The sequence below is a fragment of the Eschscholzia californica genome, unplaced genomic scaffold (assembly GCF_041429995.1).
Source record: "Eschscholzia californica isolate CP2 unplaced genomic scaffold, dmEscCali1.0.p SCAF_4, whole genome shotgun sequence".
Taxonomy (NCBI): domain Eukaryota; kingdom Viridiplantae; phylum Streptophyta; class Magnoliopsida; order Ranunculales; family Papaveraceae; genus Eschscholzia; species Eschscholzia californica.
In genome coordinates, this window is record NW_028238461.1 from 36779687 (window position 1) to 36795342 (window position 15656).

The window sequence follows — 15656 nt, forward strand, 5'->3', positions numbered from 1 at the left end:
ACCAGAGAATCCTTTTGTGACGCCCTGTGTCCCATAATAGACACGACCACGCCCCGGCAACCTACAGAAGAGCCAAAAATCCGGCAGCACCTCCTCTGTAAATTGAACCGGTCGTACCTGTAACCTGTCATGCAAACCATACATTCGCATACACAAACACAACGGAAGCTAAAATGAAACATAATCAACTAACAGACTCTGGTTCCAAGCCGAACCACCAGAACTCGGTTAACTCATCCTGAAAAAAACACCATACATCCCTGTACAACCTATGTGATACATATATATTTATAATACATGGTGTCCAGTGTATAAAGGTATAACTTAAAATATAATGAGAAGAAAACAAAAGAAACCAAATAAGACAGCCGTGAAGCCACCCCACGCCCTATGCGGATCACGAGCCTCAACTGTCTCACAACGACAATCAAACTACAAAAGAAGTACCTGCACACTAAGAACTAGTAGGGGGTCAGTAACTCACCGACACGAGTTAAACTGGTAGAGGAGTCCCTAAACAAAACTACGATAAAACTCTTTCGTAAGTAAACCATGCACATATATATATATATATATATATATATATAATACTAGCATACAATAGCAGACTTAACTGCCCACCCTTGGTATGCCTCTCAATTAACAAGGAGTTACCCAGAGAATTCTATAGTACTTTGGCTAGTACCGTCCCATACCGGCACTAACCAAGGTACTCAAATTCTCTCGAGAAAGTGGCTTACCCCTAGGTAGGTAAGCCCCTCTCCCACTAGGCGACTCCACCGTCATTGAAAAGCTAACCTCGTGATAAATTTATACACCTAGCTTAACTAGATACGTTTTAGCTTCACCGAAGTCGAATAGTTAGGTCGTCCCTCCAGTATTCGTGTTGGGACGAAAAGCATATTCTCATCGGTACCCAAGCATGCAACTATTTCTTCTTGTTTTAGAAAAGCATTTATTGTGTCAACAACCGAAATAATACTCTTTTCTTGTGAAAACATCCTTCACCCACAATCTCAGCAGATTCGGAACTCGCCCGTTACGCCCTCGACTGAGATAGGCTTTTTAAAACATTACTTATCTTATCACACACAGAAGTGGCACAACCAAGAGTCATATCATAACGTGCAGAGGGATCCCAATCACCAAACCAGTCGGGCGGTCTGAGGTGTACAGCCTCTGAGCCTCGAGGGTAAGAACAAACAGGCTTACAGTCCAATCGAGCGGTCAAGGGTAGCAAGTCCCTGAGCCCCGAGAGTCCAACCTAAACGAGAATCTTGGCCAGAGAGTGGAGCACTGCAACTGCCAAGACCCTCATGACTCGTCTCAGTCCACTTCACCAATCACACACAGTATACGAAATCTTTCCGTTTTTCAAAATATTGATTATCACAACCCATTTAAAAACTATCAGAATGGAATTCATTTGCAAGTAAAATCGTCAAAAGAACTCATTGATAATCACAATAAACAATATAACTTCATCGCAAAATCACTTCCTGAAATAGCCATAATCAACATTATAAACCTCATGGAAATCAGCCGTACAAATCATGCATTATGATCAACTATTCATCTACGCATAGTGATGCATGCATATCTCCTACTCCTAGAATGAATCTAGACAATAGTATAAAAGAAAACAAGAGGTATCCCCTACCTAGCGATTTAGGACTCCGTCCTCCTTCGCTTCGCCTCGAGCAACTCGCTCCCGCTCGTTTCGGCTATCATTCTGACAACCTAGACAAGTATAAAGCTTAGATTCTTCGCCAAGAATCTCAAAATAACACAAATAACACGAAAGAACAATACGAAAAGAAATAACAAAAGAGACTTGACTCGCATTCACGTCGGAAGTACCCGACTAACTCTAGTCCTTCATTAGATTCATTCCCAACCCAACTCTGACCCGTTTCGATCATACCATACATCGTTGGAAAGATAATTCAGTTTCCCACATTTCATTACTAAGTATCTCGGTCAAATTTATAGTGTACAATCCTCGAAATAGCAAAAATACAAACAGCAGCGAATCTGACTTTCCTAAAAGCGTGCTGTGCACTATAGCCACCATAACTCACTCATCCGAACTCGAAACGACGTGTACCATACCAATTCGGAAAGATAATATCCCAAGATACGACTCATCTCTTTTGTATAACTTCATCCGGATACTCAATTATCACAGAAATGCCCGTCAACAGACTGTATTACACAGTCCCCCGAACATGCACTGCTCACTCAAACGGCCATAACTCCCTCATACGAACTCGAAACGGCTATTACCATACCATTCTGGAATCTTCTCGAGACTAGCTACAAGTTTGAAAAGACTCTAAAAGCTTTTGAATTCTCTATGTCGTCGTACGGACCCAAACAGTACGCTTTTACAGTATGCAACCTATGAAAACTGCTCGATTTCGACTCATTTCATCTCAAGGTTAAACCATTACAACTACATCAATGATAAACCTTTACAAGACATGAAATTCTCACCCATTCAAACCTTAGAAAACAGAAAGCCCCAAATTATAATCACTAAACCCTAGAATTTTTGAACAACTAAATTAATCATCAAAAACTACAATCCTTACCTTAATTTAGTTGTCATGGATTTGTATCTTCATAGGTTCCAATAATTCCTCTCAAATGCCTACAATTACGAAGTAAAAGCTCCATTATACTTAAAATCATGGAAATACTAGGTTGTAGAGAGAGGAACTAATAATTCTTACCAAAATCCATAAACCTAGCTTGGATCACTTCTAGAAGTAGGAATTCTCCAAAAGCAAGCATTCCCTTTTGATTTTTCACCCAAAACATCCTCTCGTTCATCGAAATCTCTCACATACCCAAACCTCTCTTGAACCAAACCACGAACGACTAGTCTGGTTTGGTTTATTCCCTTAACCAGCCGAAATCACAGTTCAGTCCCTGAATTTGTTCTGATTTCAAAATACACCCTGATTCTGACCTGATTGCACATTTTGTCCCTGTGTTTAACTTGGCCTGAGTTCAGAATGGTCCCTCATCTAATTTAAAATCTTGGGATGTTACACTTTTCAGATCATATCCTCTCAGATTAGAGAGAGATAGAGATCAGAGAGATGAGAACAGAAAGAGGTCAGAGAAAGAGAGATTTCTGAAGCGGTTCTTTCAAGAGAGATTGAAAGAGAAGAATATTGGTTTGAAGAAAAAAAGATTATTAATCTTGTGAAGCAATTTAGTTTGTGTTGAACTTTTTCAACCTTCAGTAATTTAGGATTTGTTCAAATCCTAATGGTAGTAAGAAATCTTTGTATTCCCTTTCTTGTTTGGTTTATCCACCACAGGTTTGGTGAAGAATTGGTTAATCCTCTATTTGTTTAGGGAAGAATTCTTATCCAAGAGTGTTTCCACACATCTTGAAGAATTGGTTAATCCTCTATTTCTTTAGGGAAAAATTCTTATCCAAGAGTGTTTCCACACATCTTGAAGAATTGGTCAATCCTCTATTTATTTAGGGAAAAGTTGTTATCCAAGAGTGTTTCCACACATCTTGAATAGTTGGTTAATCCTCTATTTGTTTAGGGAAGATTTGTTATCAAAGAGTGTTTCTACACATCTTGAAAAATTGGTTTATCCACCATAGGTTTGGTGAATTGTGTAACCCATTATTTAATCATAGTGAAAGATTTCTGGACAAGGTCGCGTGGTTTTTTACCTTCTATCTTGGAGGGGTTTTTTGCCACGCTAAATAATCTTGGTGTCTCTACTTTTACTTTCACTTCGTTTATCTTCATATTCCTGAACAAGTTAATTAGGTTATTTTTCCTAACAATATATCTTCTTAATCTCCAACAAGCCACTACTTAGCGAAGGAAGGATGAATAAAGAAGAAAAGAGGTAGAGATGGAGTTCTCTAGAGAGTGAAAGAGGCATGATTGTAGTCATAAAGCCATCTCAGACGAAAAGAGGTAGATATCCTATATCTTAATTCCATAAAACATCTTTAGAAGATAATATTTTAGTCTAGATTAAAATTGAATCTGGTATTGATAGATGATGAATCTCAGTGTGTATCTTAAATGGTTGGAAAGGTATGTGTGTCTTCTTTTATTAGTTCAAACGGTGCATTGATTAGAGTCCTGAGTGAGGAGTTATAATAGTTTTCGTACTAGGTATCTAAACAGTCCCTACTGCATTTCGGTCTAGCTTAAAATTGAATCTCGTATTGTTAGATGCTGAATCTCGATGTGTATTATCTATGATTGGAAAGGTATGTTTGTCTACTTTTTAGTGGTTCAAACGGTGTATTAATTGGAGTTCTGAGTGAGGAGTTATAATAGTTTTCGTACTAGGTGTCAAAATAGTCCCTAATGTATTTCGATCTATATTAAAATTGAATCTGGTATTGATAGGTAACGAATTTGGGCGTGTTTCCTATATGGTTGGAAATGGATATTAATCTACTTTCTAATGCTTCCAACGGTGTATTGATCGGAGTTCCGAGTGAGGAACTATGATAGTTTTTTTGTGCAGGGTGTCAAGACAATTTCCAATGAACGAATTTATTAAGATAATTCACAAGGTTCCTATTCTTTAAGCAATGTACCGCCTAGGTAGATGGTACCTTATATTGGTGAGTCTATATTTTTTAACTATTATTGTTATTTGTATGTTTAAGGTTGCAATCCACATGAGGATCTATTATGAGCATCATCATCTCTTTTGACTTGTCATGTGTTGTTGGCTTGAATTGTTTGGTTAACTTGTTTGTAATTCTTGATAAGAGCCAATATTTGTGTTGTGATGCTATTATATGTCTGGTGTGATGCTATTATGTGTGTGTAATATGATGAAGTTGGTGGAGGGTTGTATGTGTTTTTGTGATCGGTTCGACCCTCTCTACCGGATATATATTGCGGTGACCGACAGGTTCGCATGGTGCAGGCGTACCGTATGGGGTCGGCGCTAGCACAAGGGTATCCTTGTGGACCACACTCTCATTCAACTTATGTTGTGGTGTGATGCTATTATGTGTGTGATGTGATGGAGTTGGTGGAGGGTTGTATGAGTTTTTGTGGTTGGTTCGACCCTCTCTACCAGAAATTTATTGCGATGACCGACCGGTTCACATGGTGAAGGCGTACGGAGGAACGACCTAGGTATAGAGCGTATGGGGTCGGCGAGAACACAAAGGTAGCCTTGTGGACCGCACTCTCATTCGACGATGGTTTGATGATTGTGTCTTTTGGCATAATATTTTGTCGACGTATATGTCAAGTTTGGGTTCTATAAAGGTCTATCTTAGTTAAAAGTGTGATCATTTTATATATATTGAATAGGATAAAGATTGTTGTATTATGAGAGTTAATATTAGATTACAATACGAGAATGTTGATAGCCTAATAATCAAGAACATAAATTATTAGTTTCTACAACCGTGAGGTAAATCTCGTTGTATTATGTTAGTTGTCACTGTTAAATTTCAAATAATGCCAATAATGAATTTGAATGCAATGCTTACTTGATTAGGAATTTAACTTTCCTACCCGGGACTTAGGTTTGTAGAAATCTACTGCAGTTGAGTTTTAACCCAACAATTTTGTTTTTCAGGTATTGATTGTGCACTCATGATAGGCGTTGCTCATGGATCCAGTTTGAAGGTCTCAAATCTTCGATTTCAAGGCGGTTATCTTTAGATTTGAGGTTGGGACGCTACAAAATGGGATCTGATGAGACATGAAATTATCCCATCTGAATCTCTTAACTCGGGTCATTTAGTCCAATTCGAGCAGTTACCCTGATGAGTTGTGTGTTTCTTTTGTCCAGAAGTCTTTCACAGGATTGAACGCAGAAAACGCATAAAATCGAGATAAAGACATATTTGAGGGCATTTTGGTCATTTGGAGGTTAGGGTGTTCGCGAAGTTTTAGTCTTCGGTTGAAAAGTAGAGTCCAAGAAGAATCCAGCGGCAAAAACGGGAGTCAAATTGAAGTCCGGACGAGCAAAATAGAAAAGGTCGAAGTTCGAGTCAAAAGCAGTTGACCAAAGTCAGCATACTCTGATACACGTGGCGTGCGGAATGGAGACAGATCTTATAGCTCAGATCGATAGCTGGCGCTTTTCGGTCATCGTGTTTGTGGTTCGAGAATCTCTAGGGCCTAAGATTCAGTACAACCAATCGCCAGTTCTTTCCGTGTACCTGACCGCATAAATCGGATCGAACGGATCAGCGTTAACCAGCACACTTGGCTCTATCTAAAAGGCGCGTCACAATCTTTTAATCTATGCCGAGATCCACCGTAGCATTCACCTAATAATCAACGTTCAAATGCCCAGATTCTTTCCTTCTCTTCTTCTCATCTCTACCCAATAACTAACCAAAATAAACTTAAATTCTGGAGAGAGAGAATGAGTAGAGAAAGAGAAAAGGAAATTTTCTGAAATGGAAACACAAAAAGATGGAAAGAAAAGGTAATGGAAGGAAACAGAAGAAGGTATTTGATTTCTGTGCAAGATATCAGAGAGAATAATATAGAGGTTGAGAGAGAAAGTCGATTTGGAGATTTCTTAAGGAGAAATATAACAGATTAGATTGAAGTTATTTCTAAAGAAGAAATCATGAGATATTCTAAAGAGAGAATTTTTTTCTCTTATACTATAAGAAAAATAGAAGAACAGAGGTCGGATTATCTCTCCACGGCTAAATAAACAGAAACGAAGAGTCATTATCAATCTCTTATTTTGGGCTCCCGGCTAAAACAGAGAGGAAGTCTTCATCATCTCAATCTATCTTTCTTTCTTTTAGTTGTATTATCCTTCTTTGTAAGAGAGAGAGATTACAGAGAGATAGAGAGAGAAATTACAGAGAGAGAGATAGAGAGGTTTGTTGTAAAGATTGAATCAAAAAAGTTTCATCTTCATTTATTTTTGTATCTCTCTGTAATGGTGTTGTTCTTATTTGTATGAGAGAGAGAGAGAGAGTTTATAAGAAAAAAAAAACAGTAGAGAGAGAAATCAATGGGAAAGACGAGAAAATTGCTTGGGAAAATAATTTTCCCACATAGAAGTCGTTTCTGAGAAGACGAGAAAACCGATTTCCTTAAGGCTCTGTTTGGTTTGTCGGGAGAATTGTTTTCCCGCCTGCTAGAAACTAATTCCCTAAGGGACTGATTGGTTGCAAAATCACTAAGAAATCCGACTTCTTTCGACTTTTCTCCCACATTTTATACAATTAAACTTCCATCTCTCACCATGAGTAACTAACCTATCAATCTAGGGTTAGGATGAAACCTTAGTATCGCGTAAATGTTTGACTTTTTCAACTCATACCAAAGATCTTCGAAGTACCTTTAAATGGAAAATTGATTTCTCACATTTAAATTCATGATATTTCTTTCATTAACTATACTTATATTTTGATGATTCATGTTTAGACTAAGTGCCTTTAGTGTCTCATGTTTAGGATTTGATAGTCAATAGTTAGATTATCGCTCGAACATTTATGTTTGAAATCAAAACATTATATTTTGTTCTAGAAAGTCGTATTTTTCGAGGTTGATAGAATTGTCTCTCCTTGAGTTATAGAAGATCGAGTTGTCACTGATTAGGCAATAGTTTACGCATATTTGGAAACCCTAGACTTTCTCCACATAGAACTTCTCTGTACACTTTATTTTTTCGTCATTTTAAATTATTTATTATTTTTCCCACCACAACATCTTACACCGAAGAAAATCCAAATTAGTTATAGGAGTCGGAATAGATTGACTTAGTCTCTGAGGAACGAACCGGTCTTACCAGAACTATCACTTGACGCCCTTATACTTGCGGGAGGTGACCTTTTTAGGAAACTTTCTAGGCCCATCAGTATCAGAGCTCTAGGTTTAGTGGTCCTAGTGTATTGTGGGTTTGATTGTCAATGTTAGACACACCATTATTAGGAACATTTTGATTAGTGTCTTGCCCAACTGGTTGAATCTAGAATATATGTTCTTGGAATTGTTTTCTTGTGAAAACTTCAAAGAAGTTTGTTTTGTGTCTTCTGAATCGAAATTGTGGGTGCAAATTTTTCATTTGAAGGGTAATGCATATTGATATGATGTGATTTTGTCTGTGATACGTGTGATCAAATGTCTTCTTTGACTGTGATGTCAAACCTATAGTATGTGATTGTGATTGTAGCAATCCATATGTTTATGATGTACATGAGGGTAGTGAAACTCCATACTTTTTGGGGCTTTGAATTGTATGAATGTATATCGCCGCTAGTGTATCAGTTGTTTATGAATTACTCAAAAATTTGATTGAGTGAGAAAATGTTAACCCGAATAGAGGTTGGCCCGACGTAAAGGTTGATACAAACACATGGCTAATGTATGGTAGGTTATCTAGTGGAGCATTGAGTTGGATGTTTACGTAATGAGCGATATCAAAGTGAGACTAAATATGGTTGGCTCGACGAAGAGATCGATGCAAACACAGGTTTGTTGATGTGATTTCGACTAACGTAGTGGACTATGATTTCGAGTCCTGATAATAGACTGAACTAAGATTGGTTCGCTCGACATGCTGATCGATGCAAACACAAGTTAATTCTTGTGGACCACATACTTCTAGTTTGAGAAGTAATTTACCAACTAGAGGTCGACTCCCTTCCTGCTTATAAGAGGAGCTATGACTGAAGGGTCGCATGATTTATTGGATAGGACCAAGTCGATGCAAACACGGATAGCAACTGAAGCTATCAAGTGGACCTCAAAATTGGTTATAACCCATCAAAAGGGAAATTGAAATGTACGAATCTCTAAAATTGCATAATCAATCGAGTTTGAAGACGTTGTTATGGAAGCTTTGATATCATATGAGTTTGATATTGTGATATAGAGATTGTAAATCGCTTGTGACTTGTATCGAGTTTGATCATGTGTAACTTGTGATTTGTTGTAGCGATCTTGTGAATGTTGTTTGCTTAAACCTAAGGATACAGAGTGCATTATGTTGTGTTGTGTTTCTTGTACTGGTATAACATATGTATTCTTTAGAGAATATTTTGATGAATAAGTAGAAGAAATCTATGAATTGTTTATGTTATAGTTGGTATATCTTCTTAATCTACAACAAGCCACTCCTTAGTGAAGGAAGGATGAATGAAGAATAAAAGAGGTAGAGATGGAGTTCTCTAGAGAGAGAAAGAGGCATGATTGTAGTCTTGAAGTCATCTAAGACGAAAAGAGGTAGATTTCCTATCTCTTAGTTTTTTTGTAGGCTCTTTCAATTTATTCCATGATAGGTTTTGTATTAATCACATAAGTTCTATCAAGAATGATAGAATGGTTTAGATATTAGTTCTATCTTGAATTCCATAAAACATCTATTAAAGATAATGTTTTGGTCTACATTAAAATTGAATCTGGGATTGATAGATGATGAATCTCAGTGTGTATCTTATATGGTTGGAAAGGAATGTTTGTCTACTTTCTAGTGGTTCAAACGGTGCATTAATTAAAGTTTCGAGTGAGGAGTTATATAGTTTTCGTGCTAGGTGTCAGAACAGTCCCTATTATATTTTGATCTAGCTTAAAATTGAATCAGGTTTTGCTAGCTGGTGAATCCCTGTGTGTATCTTATATGGTTGGAAAGGTATGTTTGTCTACTTTCTAGTGGTTCAAACGGTGTCGGTGTGTATCTTATATGGTTGGAAAGGTATGTTTGTCTACTTTCTAGTGGTTCAAACGGTGTATTAATTGGAGTTTTGAGTGAGGAGTTATAGTAGTTTTCGTACGAGGTGTCAAAACAATCCCTACTGTATTTCGATCTTGATTAAAACTGAATCTGGTATTGATAGGTACTGAATTTGGGTTTGTTTCCTATATGGTTGGAAATGGATATTCATCTACTTTCCAATGCTTCAAACGAATTATTGATCGGAGTTCCGAGTGAGGAGCTATGTAGTTTTTTTTGTGTAAGGTGTCAAGACAATCCCCAATAAACGAATTTATTGAGATAATTCACATGGTTCATATTCTTTGAGCAATGGACCTCTTAGGTAGATGGTAATTTATATTGGTGAGTTTATATTTGTTAACTATTATTGTTATTTGTTTTCTTAATGTTGCAATCCATGTGAGGTTCTATTATGAGCATCATCTCTTTTGACTTGTCACGTGTTGTTGGCTTGAATTGTTTGGTGAACTTGTTTGTAATTCTTTGTAAGAGTCAATGTTTGTGGTGTGATGATATTATGTATGTGTGGTGTGATGCTATTATGTGTGTGTGATGTGATGGAGTTGGTGGAGGGTTGTATGAGTTTTTGTGGTTGGTTCGACCCCCTCTACCAGATATTTATTGCGATGACCGACGGGTTCGCATGGTGAAGGCGTACGGAGGAACGACCTGGGTATGGAGCGTATGGGGTCGGCACTAACACAAGGGTAGCCTAGTGGACCACAGTCTCATTCGACGATGGCTTGATGATTGTGTCTTTTGGCATAATGTTTTGGCGACTTATATGTCAAGTTTGGGTTGTATAAAGGTCTATCTTAGTTAAAAGTGTGGTCTTTTGATATATATTGAAAAAGATTTTTGTATCATGAGAGTTAGTATTGGATTAGAATACGAGAACGTTGATAGCCTAATAATCAAGAACATAAATTATTAGTTTCTACAAACGTGAGGTAAATCTCATTGTATTATGTTAGTTGTCACCGTTAAATTTCAGATAATGCCAATAATGAATTTGAATGCAATGCTTCCTTGATTGTGAATTGAGCTTGCCTACCCAGGACTTAGGTTTGTGGAAATCTACTACAGTTGAGTTTTAACCCAACAATTTTGTTTTTCAAGTATTGATTGTGCACTCATGGTAGGCATTGCTCATGGATCCAGTTTGAAGGTCTCAAATCTTCAATTTCAAGGTGGTTAGCTTGAGATTTGGGGTTTGGGCGCTACAAAATGGCATCAGATCTCTAGGTTTAGTGTTCCTAGGGTTGTATTGTGGGTTTGATTGTCGATGTTAGACACGCCATTATTAGGAACACTTTGATGTGTTTTTGTCTGTGATATGTGTGATCAAATGTCTTATTTGACTCTGATATCAAACCTAAGGTATGTGATTGTGATTATAGCAATTCATATGTTATGATGTACATGAGGGTAGTGAAACTCCTTACTTTTTGGGGTTTTGAATTGTTTGAATGTATATCGTCGGTAGTGTATCAGTTGTTTATGAATTACTCAAAAATTTGATTGAGTGAGAAAATGTTAACCCGAATAGAGGTTGACTCGACAGAAAGGTTGATACAAACACATGGCTAATCTATGGTAGGCTATCTAGTGGAGCATGGAGTTAGATGTTTACTCAATAAGCGATATCAAAGTGAGACTAAGTATGGTTGGCTCGACGAGGAGGTCGATGCAATCACAGGTTTGTTGATGTGATTTCGACTAACCTAGTGGACCATGATTTCGAGTCCTGATAATGGACTGAACTAAGACTGGTTGGCTCGACATGCGGGTTGATGAAAACACGAGTTTGTTGTCGTGATAGTGGGCAACTTCGTGGACTATGATCTTGAGTTCTATTATGGATGAGGATATTTCGTTTCAATTTGGTGGTTGGCTCGACTTGCTGATCGATGCAAACACAAGTTAATTCTTGTGGACCACATACTTCTAGTTTGAGAAGTGATTTACCAACTAGAGGTTGGCTCGCTTCCTGCTCATAAGAGGTGCTATGACCGAAGGGTCGCATGATTTATAGGAGAGTACCAAGTCGATGCAAACACGGAAGCTTTGATATCATATGAGTCTGCTATTGTGATATAGAGATTATAAATCGCCGGTGACTTGTATCGAATCTGATCATGTGTAACTTATGATTTGTTGTAGCGAGTTTGTGATTGTTGTTTGCTTAAACCTGAGGGTACAGAGTGCCTTATGTTGTCTTGTGTTTCTTGTGCTTGTATAACATATATGTTCTAGCATTTGCTAGACTTGCTTGCATATTGTTTGTGATTGTGGTATGTTTGATTTCGAGGACGAAATCATCTTTTAAGGTCGACTTGGGTTTGGCACTAATATGAAGAGTAAGTTAGTGTGGGCTTGAGTATCATGAAATAGAAGTGGGTTAGAAGGAAAAATAGGGTTGCTTGAGTTAATTATATAAAAGGGGTGTAGACCTATTTTTTTTTTGTAGATCTAGAACAAAACTTAGAGAGAGAGAAAGAGAAATGGTCTTCTTTGGAGAAGATTTTGATGAATAAACTGAAGAAATCTGTGGATTCTTTATGCTATAGTTGGTATATCTTCTTAATCTCCAACAAGCCACTCCTTAGTGAAGGAAGGTGAATAGAGAAGAAAAGATGTAGAGATGGAGCTCTCTAGAGAGAGAAAGATGCATGATTATAGTCTTGAAGCCATCTAAGACGAAAAGAGGTAGATTTCCTACCTCTTAATTCTTTTATAGGCTCTTTCAATTCATTCCATGATAGGTTTAGTATTGTTAATCACATAAGTTCTATAAATAATGGTAGAATGGTTTAGATATTAGTTTTATCTTGAATTCCATAAAACATCTGTAAAGGACAATATTTTGGTCTAGATTAAAATTGAATCTAGTATTGATAGATGATGGATCTCAATGTGTATCTTATATGGTTGGAAAGTTGTGTTTTTTATTGGTTCAAACGGTGCATTAATTGGAGTTCCGAGTGAGGAGTTATAATAGTTTTTGTACTAGGTGTCAGATCAGTCCTTACTGTATTTCGATCTAGCTTAAAATTGAATCTGGTATTGCTAGATGGTGAATCTCGGTGTGTATAATATATGGTTGGAAAGGCATGTTTGTCTACTTTCTAGTGGTTCAAATGGTGTATTAATTGGAGTTTCGAGTGAGGAGTTATAATAGTTTTCGTACTAGGTGTCAGATCATTCCCTATTGTATTTCGATCTTGATTAAAACTGAATCTGGTATTGATATGTAATGAATTTGGGTGTGTTTCCTATATGGTTGGGAATGGATATTCATCTACTTTCCAATGCTTTAAACGGTGTATTGATCGGAGTTCTGAGTGAGGAGCTATGATAGGTTTTTGTGTAAGCTGTCAAGACAATCTACAATGAACGAATTTATTGAGATAATTCACATGGTTCCTATTCTTTAAACCACGTACCTCCTAGCTAGATGGTACCTTATATTGGTGAGTCTATATTTGTTAACTATTATTGTTATTTGTTTGTTTAAGGTTGCAATCCACGTGAGGATCTATTATGTGCATCATCCCTTTTGACTTGTCATGTGTTGTTGGCTTCAATTTTTTGATGAACTTGTTTGTAATTCTTTATAAGAACCAATGTTTGTGGTGTGATACTATGAGTTTTTGTGGTTGGTTCGACCCTCTCTACCAGATATTTATTGCGGTGACCGACGGGTTCGCATGGTGAAGGCGTACGGAGGTACGACCTAGGTATGAAGCGTATGGGGTCGGCGCTAACACAAGGGTAGCCTTGTGGACCACACTCTCATTCGACGATGATTCGATGATTGTGTCATTTGGCATAATGTTTTGTCGACTTACATGTCAAGTTTGGGTTCTATAAAGGTCTATCTTAGTTAAAATTGTGATCTTTTTATATCTATTGAAAAGGAGAAAGATTGTTTTATTGTGAGAGTTAGTATTGGATTAGAATACGAACGTTGATAGCGTAATAATCAAGAACATAAATTATTACTCCCTCAGTCTCAAAATGAATGACCTATTTTGAAAATCCAACTTATTAAGGGAACATCATTAATTGTTGTTTGACTTTCAAAAATAACATGGTTTTTCCAATTGTATCCTCATTAACTTGTTTATTTACAATGAAAAAGTTGAACTTACCTTTAAATAAAGTTGTCATTAAATTTATAGTAATGGGTATTATTGGAAATAGCGAAAAATTCATTTCTTTATTTTTAGAAATAGGACTCTAAAACGGGACAACCCAAAATAGAAATTAGGTCATTCATTTTGGGACGGAGGGAGTACTTTCTACAAGCGTGAGGTAAATCTCGTTGTATCATGTTAGTTGTCACCGTTAAATTTCAGATAATGCCAATAATGAATTTGAATGCAATGCTTCCTTGATTGGGAATTGAGCTTGCCTACCCGAGACTTAAGTTTGTTGAAGTCTACTGCAGTTGAGTTTTAATCCAGTAATTTGGTTTTTCATGTATTCATTGTGCACTCATGGTAGGCGTTGCTCATGAATCTAGTTTGAAGGTCTTAAATCTTCGATTTCAAGGCGGTTAGCTTGAGGTTTGGGGTTTGAGGCGCTCCACCTAATAACTAAAACTTAACCGACATAACAAAGAAAATGAATTCTTCACTACTTTACGCTTTCATAATATGATTTAATAAGTTTACGCATTCAAAATATGATAATCTACTTGTAACAAGCGGGAGGTTTAAATATTTCCTAAGTGATTCCCCCTTTTTAAACCAGAGAATGGCATGCATATGGTCCCTCGTAACTTCATTTGCCTTTATCGGGTGGTGGTGGTTGTGGGAAGATAGGAGGAAGAAGAAGAAGATCAGAATCAATGACTGTGTGGACGTGAATAGAAGAAGTAAAAACTCAGTAGTACAACAAAAACTACAAACATAAAATTAAAAAACTTAAGTAAAATAAGGTTTTTTTAATGCGTAAAGAGAGGAAATCTGAAAGATATTCATAAAAAGAATAAAAGATTCGTCCAAATACTGAGATCAAGACGCGTGGCAAAAGCGTGTGATATTGAGAAGAACGATAGGGTTATCAACATAATCGTGGAATAATTACGCTGTTTCAAAACTAATGTGCCTCTGAAAAGATAGGATGACTGATGTGGCATGAAAATGCACATTTAGATCAGTTAACTTCGATGAGTTAGTTCGTTTCGGGTTTTATTTCTAATAATTCATGTGTTTTTTTTGTTAGGTAGCTCATTTGGAGTTTCACATCTGATTCAGAATAAAAAGAAGCGATTCATCACATTTTTATCTCATGTGGACGATATCGGAAGAAAAGAGAACCAGTGGTATTTTGGTCATTTTAGTCAAAATCAGAGGTCAAATGACAAGATGAGTCAATGATGATCTTGATGGCGAAAATGAAAGTCGAATCGCATTATAGACAGGAAAGTTATGATAGAAAGAAGTTGAAGGGCATTTTGATCTTTTTTAGAAATTAGAGACGTAGAGATATATGATGAAGCCACCCGTTGGCTTCTAAATCAAAGCCCAAACCCAAACCCACAAGTCTAAAGAAAAAAAGCAAGTAGAGATTCTATGAGCACCTCCCTTTTAGGTCCAAGTCAAAATAGTCTTAATAGTTAGACCAAGTCAAGGGTTTGATTTTTTTGGTGGTAGAAAAGAAAAAAAAAACTAAGTCTGGAAAAGGGGGATCTTCTCCATCTAAAAAGCTACGATTTTGATTCTTGGTTGGGGGTTTTGGAAGCTTGAGAGAGAGAGAGAAAGAAAGATAAAGGGAAGCTGCGACCAAAGCTTGGTGAACCAATGACGCCAGTAGAGAAATCAAACACCTGATCCAGGCAACTTGATCCTTACAGGTAAACGATCACAAGTTCTTATACTCATCGGCTTCTTTTGTTCAGTGAATGAGTAGAAGGAGTTGTGTTGAGCCAAATATAA

The 15656-nt window shown here is 37.0% G+C and overlaps 1 long non-coding RNA gene across 1 annotated transcript; it reads right to left on the reverse strand.

The window, feature by feature from the left end:
- Positions 1–202: 202 nt before the first annotated feature.
- On the reverse strand, positions 203–2881 carry LOC147544412 (uncharacterized). Its single transcript, XR_015224127.1, has 4 exons — positions 2736–2881; positions 2595–2653; positions 1661–1740; positions 203–461 (listed from the first exon to the last, which is right to left on the reverse strand). It is a non-coding gene; the product is annotated as an uncharacterized LOC147544412 (long non-coding RNA).
- Positions 2882–15656: the final 12775 nt, after the last annotated feature.